Here is a 14,384-nt window from a genome sequence, read left to right as displayed (position 1 = left end):
TTAGACCTGCTATCTTTAGCGGATGTGGCTGCAGCTTCAACTTTTTGGTTAGAAGCTTTAGCGCAACAAGTAACAGATCATAATTCTCATAGCATTGTTAATCTTCTTCAACATCCTAATAATTTTATTTGTGATGCCATCTTTGATATCATTAGGGTTGGTGTCAGGTATATGTCTCTAGCTATTTTAGCTAGAAGAGCTTTATGGCTTAAAACTTGGAATGCTGATATGTCTTCTAAGTCAACTTTGCTTTCCCTTTCTTTCCAGGGTAATAAATTATTTGGTTCACAGTTGGATTCTATTATTTCAACTGTTACTGGAGGGAAAGGAACTTTTTTGCCACAGGATAAAAAATCTAAAGGTAAATTTAGGTCTAATAATCGTTTTCGTTCCTTTCGTCACAATAAGGAACAAAAGCCTGATCCTTCACCCACAGGAGCGGTATCAGTTTGGAAACCATCTCCAGTCTGGAATAATTCCAAGCCTTTTAGAAAGCCAAAGCCAGCTCCCATGTCCACATGAAGGTGCGGCCCTCATTCCAGCCCAGCTGGTAGGGGGCAGATTACGATTTTTCAAAGAAATTTGGATCAATTCAATTCACAATCTTTGGATTCAGAACATTGTTTCAGAAGGGTACAGAATAGGCTTCAAGATAAGGCCTCCTGCAAGAAGATTTTTTCTTTCCCGTGTCCCAGTAAATCCAGCGAAGGCTCAAGCATTTCTGAAATGTGTTTCAGATCTAGAGTTGGCTGGAGTAATTATGCCAGTTCCAGTTCTGGAACAGGGGCTGGGGTTTTACTCAAATCTCTTCATTGTACCAAAGAAGGAGAATTCCTTCAGACCAGTTCTGGATTTAAAAATATTGAATCGTTATGTAAGGATACCAACATTCAAAATGGTAACTATAAGGACTATTCTGCCTTTTGTTCAGCAAGGGCATTATATGTCCACAATAGATTTACAGGATGCATATCTGCATATTCCGATTCATCCAGATCACTATCAGTTTCTGAGATTCTCTTTCCTAGACAAGCATTACCAGTTTGTGGCTCTGCCGTTTGGCCTAGCAACAGCTCCAAGGATTTTTACAAAGGTTCTCGGTGCCCTTCTGTCTGTAATCAGAGAACAGGGTATTGTGGTATTTCCTTATTTGGACGATATCTTGGTACTTGCTCAGTCTTCACATTTAGCAGATTCTCATACGAATCGATTTGTATTGTTTCTTCAAGATCATGGTTGGAGGATCAATTTACCGAAAAGTTCATTGATTCCTCAGACAAGGGTAACCTTTTTAGGTTTCCAGATAGATTCAGTGTCCATGACTCTGTCTCTGACAGACAAGAGACGTCTAAAATTGGTTGCAGCTTGTCGAAACCTTCAGTCTCAATCATTCCCTTCGGTAGCCTTATGCATGGAAATTCTAGGTCTTATGACTGCTGCATCGGACGCGATCCCCTTTGCTCATTTTCACATGCGACCTCTTCAGCTTTGTATGCTGAACCAGTGGTGCAGGGATTATACAAAGATATCTCAATTGATATCTTTAAAACCGATTGTACGACACTCTCTGACGTGGTGGACAGATCACCATCGTTTAGTTCAGGGGGCTTCTTTTGTTCTTCCAACCTGGACTGTGATTTCAACAGATGCAAGTCTGACAGGTTGGGGAGCTGTTTGGGGGTCTCTGACAGCACAAGGGGTTTGGGAATCTCAGGAGGTGAGATTACCAATCAATATTTTGGAACTCCGTGCAATTTTCAGAGCTCTTCAGTCATGGCCTCTTCTAAAGAGAGAGTCGTTCATTTGTTTTCAGACGGACAATGTCACAACTGTGGCATATATCAATCATCAAGGAGGGACTCACAGTCCTCTGGCTATGAAAGAAGTATCTTGAATACTGGTATGGGCGGAATCCAGCTCCTGTCTAATTTCTGCGGTTCATATACCAGGTATAGACAATTGGGAAGCGGATTATCTCAGTCGCCAAACGTTACATCCGGGCGAATGGTCTCTTCACCCAGAGGTTTTTCTTCAGATTGTTCAAATGTGGGGACTTCCAGAAATAGATCTGATGGCTTCTCATCTAAACAAGAAGCTTCCCAGGTATCTGTCCAGATCCAGGGATCCTCAGGCGGAGGCAGTGGATGCATTGTCACTTCCTTGGAAGTATCATCCTGCCTATATCTTTCCGCCTCTAGTTCTTCTTCCAAGAGTAATTCTGAAGGAATGCTCGTTTGTTCTGCTGGTGGCTCCAGCATGGCCTCACAGGTTTTGGTATGCGGATCTTGTCCGGATGGCCTCTTGTCAACCGTGGACTCTTCCGTTAAGACCAGACCTTCTGTCGCAAGGTCCTTTTTTCCATCAGGATCTCAAATCCTTAAATTTGAAGGTATGGAGATTGAACGCTTGATTCTCAGTCAAAGAGGTTTCTCTGACTCTGTGATTAATACTATGTTACAGGCTCGTAAATCTGTATCTAGGAAGATATATTATCGAGTCTGGAAGATTTACATTTCTTGGTGTCTTTCTCATCATTTTTCCTGGCATTCTTTTAGAATTCCGAGAATTTTACAGTTTCTTCAGGATGGTTTGGATAAAGGTTTGTCTGCAAGTTCCTTGAAAGGACAAATCTCTGCTCTTTTCTGTTCTTTTTCACAGAAAGATTGCTAATCTTCCTGATATTCATTGTTTTGTACAAGCTTTGGTTCGTATAAAACCTGTTATTAAGTCAATTTCTCCTCCTTGGAGTTTGAATTTGGTTCTGGGGGCTCTTCAAGCTCCTCCGTTTGAACCTATTCATTCATTGGACATTAAATTACTTTCTTGGAAAGTTTTGTTTCTTTTGGCAATCTCTTCTGCTAGAAGAGTTTCTGAATTATCTGCTCTTTCTTGTGAGTCTCCTTTTCTGATTTTTCATCAGGATAAGGCGGTGTTGCGAACTTCTTTTACATTTTTACCTAAGGTTGTGAATTCTAACAACATTAGTAGAGAAATTGTGGTTCCTTCATTGTGTCCTAATCCTAAGAATTCTAAGGAGAGATCATTGCATTCTTTGGATGTAGTTAGAGCTTTGAAATATTATGTGGAAGCTACTAAGAATTTCCGAAAGACTTCTAGTCTATTTGTTATCTTTTCCGGTTCTAGGAAAGGTCAGAATGCCTCTGCCATTTCTTTGGCATCTTGGTTGAAATCTTTAATTCATCATGCTTATGTCGAGTCGGGTAAAACTCCGCGTCAAAGGATTACAGCTCATTCTACTAGGTCAGTTTCTACTTCCTGGGCGTTTAGGAATGAAGCTTCGGTTGATCAGATTTGCAAAGCAGCAACTTGGTCTTCTTTGCATACTTTTACTAAATTCTACCATTTTGATGTGTTTTCTTCTTCTGAAGCAGTTTTTGGTAGAAAAGTTCTTCAGGCAGCTGTTTCAGTTTGATTCTTCTGCTTATAATTTCAGTTTTTTTCATTATAAGATTTAAACTTTATTTTGGGTGTGGATTATTTTCAGCGGAATTGGCTGTCTTTATTTTATCCCTCCCTCTCTAGTGACTCTTGCGTGGAAGATCCACATCTTGGGTATTCATTATCCCATACGTCACTAGCTCATGGACTCTTGCTAATTACATGAAAGAAAACATAATTTATGTAAGAACTTACCTGATAAATTCATTTCTTTCATATTAGTCCATGAGGCCCACCCTTTTTGTGGTGGTTATGATTTTTCTGTATAAAGCACAATTATTCCAATTCCTTATTTTTGATGCTTTCGCTCCTTTCTTATCACCCCACTTCTTGGCTATGCGTTAAACTGAATTGTGTGTGGTGAGGGGTGTATTTATAGGCATTTTGAGGTTTGGGAAACTTTGCCCCTCCTGGTAGGAATGTATATCCCATACGTCACTAGCTCATGGACTCTTGCTAATATGAAAGAAATGAATTTATCAGGTAAGTTCTTACATAAGTTATGTTTTTCCTTTCAGACTAGGACTCTAGTTCATGAAGTAACTGTTCTTCCTGGTTTCTTGCATCTCTCACCAGTAGCCCACACTTAAAGCATAATAACAGGGCAGAGAATGTTAATCCAACCACAGCATTAAACTGCAGAGTATAAACAACAAAACCATAGTAAAGCTGTGCAGGGAACATAAGACTTGTGCGTTACATCTGTTCCTACACTTATCAGCATTGGTTTGTGGTGTTCTTACCATACCATCGATAGTCCTACATGATCTGGCTTTTACAAGTTTTATAGCACTGCGGAATCTGTTGGTGCTTTATTATTATTATTATTATTATTCTTTATATATAAAGCGCCAACAGATTCCACAGCGCTGTTCATAGGTAACAAAGATAAAAGGACAGTACAATATGAGACACCAGACAAAATTTAACAAACAAATACAGGGGGAATTGGGAGCCCTGTTCCCGTGGGAACTTACAATCTAAATGGGTAGGAGGGTTAGAAACAGGAGGTGGGGACTGCAAAGGTGGGAATGATGTTAGTGTGGAGTTAGATGAGGGCAACTATTAGGCAAGTGGAATTCATTAGTTGCTGATCTGGTGATAAGCTTCCCTGAACAAGAAGGTCTTTAGGGAACGTTTAAAGGAGGAGAGGTTGGGGGAAAGTCTGACAGCTCGAGGAAGTGCGTTCCAGAGGGTTGGTGCCGCACGAGAGAAGTCCTGTAGTCTAGCATGACTACAGGACTTGCTCTACAAATAACCGATAATAATAATAAAAATGCATTTTACATGTAAGCACAAGGGTTCAGAGGTGCAGCAGAATCTATCGGTATCCTGCATGATCTGCCCTTAACAAGTTTACACCAAATATAGAAATGTATTTTACATATAATATAATAATAACTAGTATTTATATTGCGCCTTTCTCCCAGTGGAGCTCAAATCGCTTTTTCAGCGCTCGCTCTCGGAATTAACCAAATCGGCAGCTGAATAGTAATAGTTGTTATTATTACCCAATTTAACGGTACTCATTTTATCGACCTCGGAAGGATGAAGGGCTGAGTCGGCCCTACCGGGATTTGAACCTGTGACCTTGGATCTTTTTAAACAGGTTTTTTTTTCTAGTCTGGGCATTTACCAACTGAGCTACCTCACTGGCCTATGAAATGCATTTTGCATATAAGCACAAGGGTTCAGAGCTGCAGCAGAATCACTTGGTATCCTGAATGATCTGCCCTTTACAAGTTTACAGCAAATATAGAAATGCAAAGACAAGAGGAGACAGATGCGCCACATGGCCCAATATTGTTTGATCCAAAACCAAAATAGTTGATGCAAGAAAACACTCACATTTAGGAAAGCACCTCACTCAGTGCTGTAGAGACAGTCTGGGATCTATTACAGTCACACAGAAGACCAAACCTCCCACATTAGATGTGTTGTCTATATAAAACAATAAGAGAGAAACAGGTGCCTATATGGCCTAGTATTGTTAGGGCAATGATGATTCAAAACCACAAATGAGAATGATACTCACAATATTGAAAGCATCTCCTTTGATGCTGTAGGAGAAGATTGGGGTCAATACAGTCACCCAATAGACTTAGATATAGGCACTCAGGATACAGAGGTAGTCCAGAGATCAATACACAGTAAGGATAATCCACAAATACACCCCCAGCTCAGGAACCAGGTCCCAGGAAGAGGCAGCAAGTGTTCAAAGTAAAAACTACTTTATTAAAATATTAAAAACAAAAGGCGACGCGTTTCTCAGCCAGTGGCTGTTTCATCAGGCTTCCTGGAGATGCTTTCAATATTGTGAGTATCATTCTCATTTGTGGTTTTGAATCATCATTGCCCTAACAATACTAGGCCATATAGGCACCTGTGTCTCTCATTGTTTTATATAGACAACACATCTTATGCGGGAGGTTTGGTCTTCTGGGTGACTGTAATAGATCCCAGACTGTCTCTACAGCACTGAGTGAGGTGCTTTCCTAAATGTGAGTGTTTTCTTGCATCAACTATTTTGGTTTTGGATCAAACAATATTGGGCCATGTGGCGCATCTGTCTCCTTTTGTCTTTGTAGATTGCTGTTCCTGGATCCCACCCTGGATCTCCACAGATAGCTGCCTATTACTCCCAACCAGAGACTTTCTCCATTTTATCATTTGTAAATTTACCTTGGGACTTATTATTATCATTGATTAATTTTATGTCTATTTGTTTATTATTATCATTTCACAGGAGTATTATTTGATTAATCATATCTGCATATCCTTATCTGTTTGAAGGAGATATACATATTGTTCTTTGTTTACTTTTTTGATATCTAAGATTGCCCTAATAACGACTATCACATTTGCTATATTTTTTACATTGAACCAACTTTCTACCTCTCTTTAGTGGTGCTTTAATAGATATTAAGGACTAACAGATTTATATTGTTCTCTACTATACTCCTTGTCTCTTGAACTCTTGTTATATATACTATTTCTATAGGGCGCCCCCTCTATTTTTTTGTAAATATAGAAATGCATTTTGCATATATGCACAAGGGTTCAGAGCTGCAGCAGAATCACTTGGTGTCCTGCATGATCAAGTTTACACCAAATATAGAAATGCAATTTACATGTAAGTGCATGTACAGTGTGTGTGTGTATATATTGATATATATACAGTATATGTATTTATGTATGTATATGTGTATATATATATATATATATATATATATGTGTGTGTGTGTGTGTATATCGATATATATACAGTATATGTATGTATATGTGTGTATATATCGATATATATATATATATACAGTATATGTATGTATGTATATGTGTATATATATATATATATATATATGTGTGCGTGTGTGTGTATATATATATCGATATATATACAGTATTTGTATGTATGTATGTGTGTGTATATATATATATATATATATATATATATATGTGTGTGTGTATCGATATATATACAGTATATGTATGTATGTATATGTGTATATATATATGTGTGTGTGTATATATCGATATATGTATATATATACAGTATATGTATGTATATGTGTATATATATATATATATGTGTGTGTGTGTGTATATATCAATATATATACAGTATATGTATGTATGTATATGTGTATATATATATATATGTGTGTGTGTGTGTATATTTCGATATATATACAGTATATGTATGTATGTATGTATATGTGTATATATATATATATATATATATATATGTGTGTGTGTATAGATCAATATATATACAGTATATGTATGTATGTATGTATATGTGTATATATATGTGTGTGTGTGTGTGTGTGTGTGTGTATATATACACAGTATTCAGTATACACAGAAATAGAATAGGTACAACATACTAGGTGTGCAGTCTCTTGAGCCTTAACTCCATTAAGGTGGGACATATGGGCTAGGTGTGCCTTAAGAACCAGCCAATTGTACCCCAGAGGGGATACGTCTGCATATGTCTCTTGAATACAGCTTATCCTAGGGGGTGGCTAAGTAGACCGGTTACTCTATCATTTGTAATATTAAAGGGACACTGAACCCAAATGTTTTCATTTGTAATTCAGAAAGAGCATGCAATTTTAAGCAACTTTCCAATTTACTCCTATTATCAATTTTTCTTCGTTCTCTTGCTATCATTATTTGAAAGCTTTTTTTTGGTTTCAGTACTCTGGACAGCACTTTTGTATTGGTGGATGAATTTATCCACCAATCAGCAAGGACAACCCAGGTTGTTCACCAAAAATGGGCCGGCATCTAAACTTACATTCTTGCATTTCAAATAAAGATACCAAGAGAATGAAGAAAATTTGATAATAGGAGTAAATTCGAAATTTAGTTAAAATTTCATGCTCAATCTGAATCACAAAATTAAATTTTTGGGTACAGTGTCCCTTTAATATCCTAACATTCTATGGTACATGTGAGAATATCACAGCATGCCAATATGTGTTGCCTGGGACTGGTGAATGTTCTATACTCATGTTTGTACGGTGATGCATAAGTCTATCTAGGACGATTAAGGATTATGTGTGTATATGTGTATATATACTTCTCCTTTTGTATGGATCTATAGGTATTGTATTTTGTCTGGTTGCAAATTGTAGAAAACGATTGAGAAATATGCACCATGATGTCAGAAAAATCAACATCCCTTGTGGGACATAAGATGCCTTAACACATATTTGTCTAAGTTTAGGCAATTTGAGAAACATATGTCAGGAACTCAGACAAGTGTTGGTATCCACTGGGAGGGAATACTGCAGAGTATGATATGTGCTTTTAATGTTTTAAATAATTTTTCTTTTTTTCACTGTGTCTGGGGCATAGGGATAGGTACACAATATGATAGTTTAAGTGCTGGTTAAGTGTGATAATATTATCAGTTGAAGGATTAACACTTTCAACCTGACATGAGAGCTAAAAGTGGGTTAAAATTGACTACACTAAGGTCACACATAATTAACTGTGGTTGGATGTACTATACATTGGAACCCGAGGTGCAGCGAAAACTATGGGGACAGTGTGGTTAACAAAGTAGCCCGTATCCATGGCAATGGTCTATGCACCAGCCGGACGTGTAAGACTCCGCCTCTGTTATGACGCTCTGTGCGCTCATAGCCTATTAGATTCTAGGATCTAAATGTTAGGAAAAGGTACCCGCTTTATATGAAAGACGCTTTGGGCATTACGATCTAACAGGCTAAACACTTAGAGGAGGTTGCATAAACCAGCCAGCATAACATAGACAGTTACAAGATTGCTGTATATTATGACGATGCTATATGTAAAGACTAGCTGACGCACTGACTAATTCTGGAGATTATACATTAATTGTTTGTACATATAGACACAATGACATTCTCACGTTTGGGTAATTCTGTAGATGTGATCAGATGGGTTATGTTTATTGTCTAGAATCATTTAATGTATAACATTGATTGTAATCTTGTTTTTTACCGGAAGTGTAATATATATGCACGTTCCATGCACTCACTCCCCTAGCCGTAGCTCATCCAGTGCCTGGGTGACTCCTCAAACAATATGTACAAGAGAATCCAAGAAAGGGCACTCACAGGACAATAGAACAAAATCTTTATTTCATATATTCATCATAGAACAGTGTGTCAGTCGACGTTTCGGCTATGCATCTAGCCTTTTTCAAGACAATCTAAAAACATAATATACATACATACATTAGTATATAATCAATAAGTACCTAACTATAAATCCCTTACCCAGACATTGTGACTAATACTCATCAATATAATATCACACTAACAAAAACAAGTGTGTAAAAATTTAGAAAAATAGAACCATAGATAAACACCCTGATTTTCATATTAAGTCTGCATAAACTAGTATGTTATTTGTATCGCAATACTAAAAAGTATACATTAAATGTTTCTATCTTGCTAGTGTAAACACATATTGTTGCAACAGGGCTCACATAGTTATTAATTAATAAACTTATTCAGACCCAGCATGTTTGCTCCAATGGCATGTGTTATATATTTATATTGGTTATTCACTTGCATAGGACGCTTAAGAATGTTGTGTTTAAAAGATAACTTTGACCAATGTGGTTTATTTTGTAATTTTTAAACGGTATGTTACTATTAGCATTTAAAACATGGAGCAAACATGCTGGGTCTGAATAAGTTGTTATGCGGGCTAAGAAAGCTGCATAAGATACAAGTTAAATGCACTGTACAAATATAGGTGGATAAAGTACATTTTATTTAACAGTGATACATTAAAAACTATGGCCTAGATTTAGAGTTTGGCGGTAGCCATGAAAACCAGCGTTAGAGGCTCCTAACGCTGGTTTTAGGCTACCGCCGGTATTTGGAGTCACTCAAAATAGGGTCTAACGCTCACTTTTCAGCCGCGACTTTTCCATACCGCAGATCCCCTTACGTCAATTGCGTATCCTATCTTTTCAATGGGATCTTTCTAACGCCGGTATTTAGAGTCGTTTCTGATGTGAGCGTTAGAGCTCTAACGACAAAACTCCAGCCGCCGGAAAATAGCAGGAGTTAAGAGCTTTCTGGGCTAACGCCGGTTCATAAAGCTCTTAACTACTGTACCCTAAAGTACACTAACACCCATAAACTACCTATGTACCCCTAAACCGAGGTCCCCCCACATCGCCGCCACTCGATTAAAAATTTTTAACCCCTAATCTGCCGACCGCCACCTACGTTATACTTATGTACCCCTAATCTGCTGCCCCTAACACCGCCGACCCCTATATTATATTTATTAACCCCTAACCTGCCCCCCACAACGTCGCCGACACCTGCCTACACTTATTAACCCCTAATCTGCCGAGCGGACCTGAGCGCTACTATAATAAAGTTATTAACCCCTAATCCGCCTCACTAACCCTATCATAAATAGTATTAACCCCTAATCTGCCCTCCCTAACATCGCCGACACCTAACTTCAATTATTAACCCCTAATCTGACGACCGGAGCTCACCGCTACTATAATAAATGGATTAACCCCTAAAGCTAAGTCTAACCCTAACACTAACACCCCCCTAAGTTAAATATAATTTTAATCTAACGAAATTCATTAACTCTTATTAAATAAATTATTCCTATTTAAAGCTAAATACTTACCTGTAAAATAAACCCTAATATAGCTACAATATAAATTATAATTATATTGTAGCTATTTTAGGATTAATATTTATTTTACAGGCAACTTGGTAATTATTTTAACCAGGTACAATAGCTATTAAATAGTTAAGAACTATTTAATAGTTACCTAGTTAAAATAATAACAAAATTACCTGTAAAATAAATCCTAACCTAAGTTATAATTAAACCTAACACTACCCTATCAATAAATTAATTAAATAAAATACCTACAATTACCTACAATTAACCTAACACTACAATATCAATAAATAAATTAAATACAATTGCTACAAATAACTACAATTACATAAACTAACTAAAGTACAAAAAATAAAAAAGAACTAAGTTACAAAAAATAAAAAAATATTTACAAACATAAGAAAAATATTACAACAATTTTAAACTAATTACACCTACTCTAAGCCCCCTAATAAAATAACAAAGACCCCCAAAATAAAAAATTCCCTTCCCTATTCTAAATTAATAAATGTAAAAGCTCTTTTACCTTACCAGCCCTGAACAGGGCCCTTTGCGGGGCATGCCCCAAGAAAATCAGCTCCTTTGCCTGTAAAAAAAAACATACAATACCCCCCCCCCCAACATTACAACCCACCACCCACATACCCCTAATCTAACCCAAACCCCCCTTAAATAAACCTAACACTAAGCCCCTGAAGATCTTCCTACCTTGTCTTCACCATCCAGGTATCACCGATCCGTCCTAGCATCCGGTGCTGAAGAGGTCCAGAAGAGGCTCCAAAGTCTTCCTCCTATCCGGCAAGAAGAGGACATCCGGACCAGCAAACATCTTCATCCAAGCGGCATCTTCGATCTTCTTCCATCCGGTGCGGAGCGGGTCCATGTTGAAGCATCCGACGCGGATCCATCCTCTTCTTCCGGCGTCTCCCGACGAATGACGGTTCCTTTAAGGGACGTCATCCAAGATGGCGTCCCTCGAATTCCGATTGGCTGATAGGATTCTATCAGCCAATCGGAATTAAGGTAGGAATATTCTGATTGGCTGATGGAATCAGCCAATCAGAATCAAGTTCAATCCGATTGGCTGATCCAATCAGCCAATCAGATTGAGCTCGCATTCTATTGGCTGATCGGAACAGCCAATAGAATGCGAGCTCAATCTGATTGGCTGATTGGATCAGCCAATCGGATTGAACTTGATTCTGATTGGCTGATTCCATCAGCCAATCAGAATATTCCTACCTTAATTCCGATTGGCTGATAGAATCCTATCAGCCAATTGGAATTCGAGGGACGCCATCTTGGATGACGTCCCTTAAAGGAACCGTCATTCGTCGGGAGACACAGAAAGAAGAGGATGGATCCGCGTCGGCTGATTCAAGATGGACCCGCTCCGCACCGGATGGAAGAAGATCGAAGATGCCGCTTGGAGAAGATGTTTGCCGGTCCGGATGTCCTCTTCTTGCCGGATAGGAGGAAGACTTTGGAGCCTCTTCTGGACCTCTTCAGCACCGGATGCCAGGACGGATCGGTGATACCTGGATGGTGAAGACAAGGTAGGAAGATCTTCAGGGGCTTAGTGTTAGGTTTATTTAAGGGGGGTTTGGGTTAGATTAGGGGTATATGGGTGGTGGGTTGTAATGTTGGGGAGGGGGGGTATTGTATGGTTTTTTTTACAGGCAAAATAGCTGATTTTCTTGGGGCATGCCCCGCAAAGGGCCCTGTTCAGGGCTGGTAAGGTAAAAGAGCTTTTACATTTATTAATTTAGAATAGGGTAGGGAATTTTTTATTTTGGGGGTCTTTGTTATTTTATTAGGGGGCTTAGAGTAGGTGTAATTAGTTTAAAATTGTTGTAATATTTTTCTTATGTTTGTAAATATTTTTTTATTTTTTGTAACTTAGTTCTTTTTTATTTTTTGTACTTTAGTTAGTTTATGTAATTGTAGTTATTTGTAGAAATTGTATTTAATTTATTTATTGATAGTGTAGTGTTAGGTTTTATTGTAGGTAATTGTAGGTATTTTATTTAATTAATTTATTGATAGGGTAGTGTTAGGTTTAATTATAACTTAGGTTAGGACTTATTTTACAGGTAATTTTGTTATTATTTTAACTATTTTAGCTATTAAATAGTTCTTAACTATTTAATAGCTATTGTACCTGGTTAAAATAAATACAAAGTTGCCTGTAAAATAAATATTAATCCTAAAATAGCTATAATATAATTATAATTTATATTGTAGCTATATTAGGGTTTATTTTACAGGTAAGTATTTAGCTTTAAATAGGAATAATTTATTTAATAAGAGTTAATTAATTTCGTTAGATGTAAATTATATTTAACTTAGGGGGGTGTTAGTGTTAGGGTTAGACTTAGCTTTAGGGGTTAATCCATTTATTATAGTAGCGATGAGCTCCGGTCGTCAGATTAGGGGTTAATAATTGAAGTTAGGTGTCGGCGATGTTAGGGAGGGCAGATTAGGGGTTAATACTATTTATTATAGGGTTAGTGAGGTGGATTAGGGGTTAATAACTTTATTATAGTAGCGCTCAGGTCCGCTCGGCAGATTAGGGGTTAATAAGTGTAGGCAGGTGTCGGCGACGTTGAGGGGGGCAGATTAGGGGTTAATAAATATAATATAGGGGTCGGCGGTGTTAGGGGCAGCAGATAAGGGGTACATAGGGATAACGTAGGTTGCGGCGGTGTACGGAGCGGAAGATTAGGGGTTAAAAATAATATGCAGGGGTCAGCGATAGCGGGGACGGCAGATTAGGGGTTAATAAGTGTAAGGTTAGGGGTGTTTAGACTCGGGGTACATGTTAGAGTGTTAGGTGCAGACGTAGGAAGTGTTTCCCCATAGGAAACAATGGGGCTGCGTTAGGAGCTGAACGCTGCTTTTTTTGCAGGTGTTTTTTTACAGCTCAAACAGCCCCATTGTTTCCTATGGGAGAATCGTGCACGAGCACGTTTTTGAGGCTGGCTGCGTCCGTAAGCAACTCTGGTATCGAGAGTTGCATTTGCGGTAAAAATGCTCTACGCTCCTTTTTTGGAGCCTAACGCAGCATTTTTTTGAACTCTCGATACCAGAGTTAATTTTATGCTGCGGCCAGAAAAAAGCCCGCGGAGCGTTAACAGCCCATCTACCGCCAAACTCCAAATCTAGGCCTTAGTGAGCCCTGTTGAAACAATATGTGTTTACACTTGCAAGATAGAAACATTTAATGTATACTTTTTAGTATTGCGATACAAATAACATACTAGTTCATGCAAATCAGGGGGTATTTATGGTTCTATTTTTCTCAATTTTTTAACACTTGTTTTTGTTAGGGTGATATTATATTGATGAGTCACAATGTCTGGGTAAGGGATTTATAGTTAGGTACTTATTGATTATATACTAATGTATGTATGTATATTATGTTTTTAGATTGTCTTGAAAAAGGCTAGATGCATAGCCGAAACGTCGACTGACACACTGTTCTATGATGAATATATGAAATAAAGATTTTGTTCTATTGTCAAGTCCTGTGAGTGCCCTTTCTTGGATTCTCTTATTTATATATATATATAGATAGATAGATTCAAGGGAAGATGCACTCTAAACATACACGATCAAGTGCCCTGGGTGCAGCCTAACAATATAGAAAAATAGAGCGCACCCCAAAGGGAACTTAATAACAGTGTGTCACTTTTATTAGTGAACGTTTTCGGACCAGCAACAGTCCGTCCTCAGACCAAAAAAGTGTACACTTTTTTGGTCTG

At 37.9% G+C, this 14,384-nt stretch overlaps 1 protein-coding gene across 11 annotated transcripts in view; it reads left to right on the top strand.

Annotated features, from left to right (window-relative positions):
• The window catches only part of FNBP1 (formin binding protein 1), a 420,876-nt gene that overhangs the window by 347,719 nt on the left and 58,773 nt on the right, over window positions 1-14,384 (top strand). The gene's annotated exons all lie outside the window — the stretch shown is intronic.

The sequence above is a fragment of the Bombina bombina genome, chromosome 12, assembly GCF_027579735.1.
Source record: "Bombina bombina isolate aBomBom1 chromosome 12, aBomBom1.pri, whole genome shotgun sequence".
NCBI lineage: Eukaryota > Metazoa > Chordata > Amphibia > Anura > Bombinatoridae > Bombina > Bombina bombina.
The sequence above is the reverse complement of the archived record's forward strand: the minus strand, read 5'-3'. Positions and strand labels throughout refer to the sequence as shown.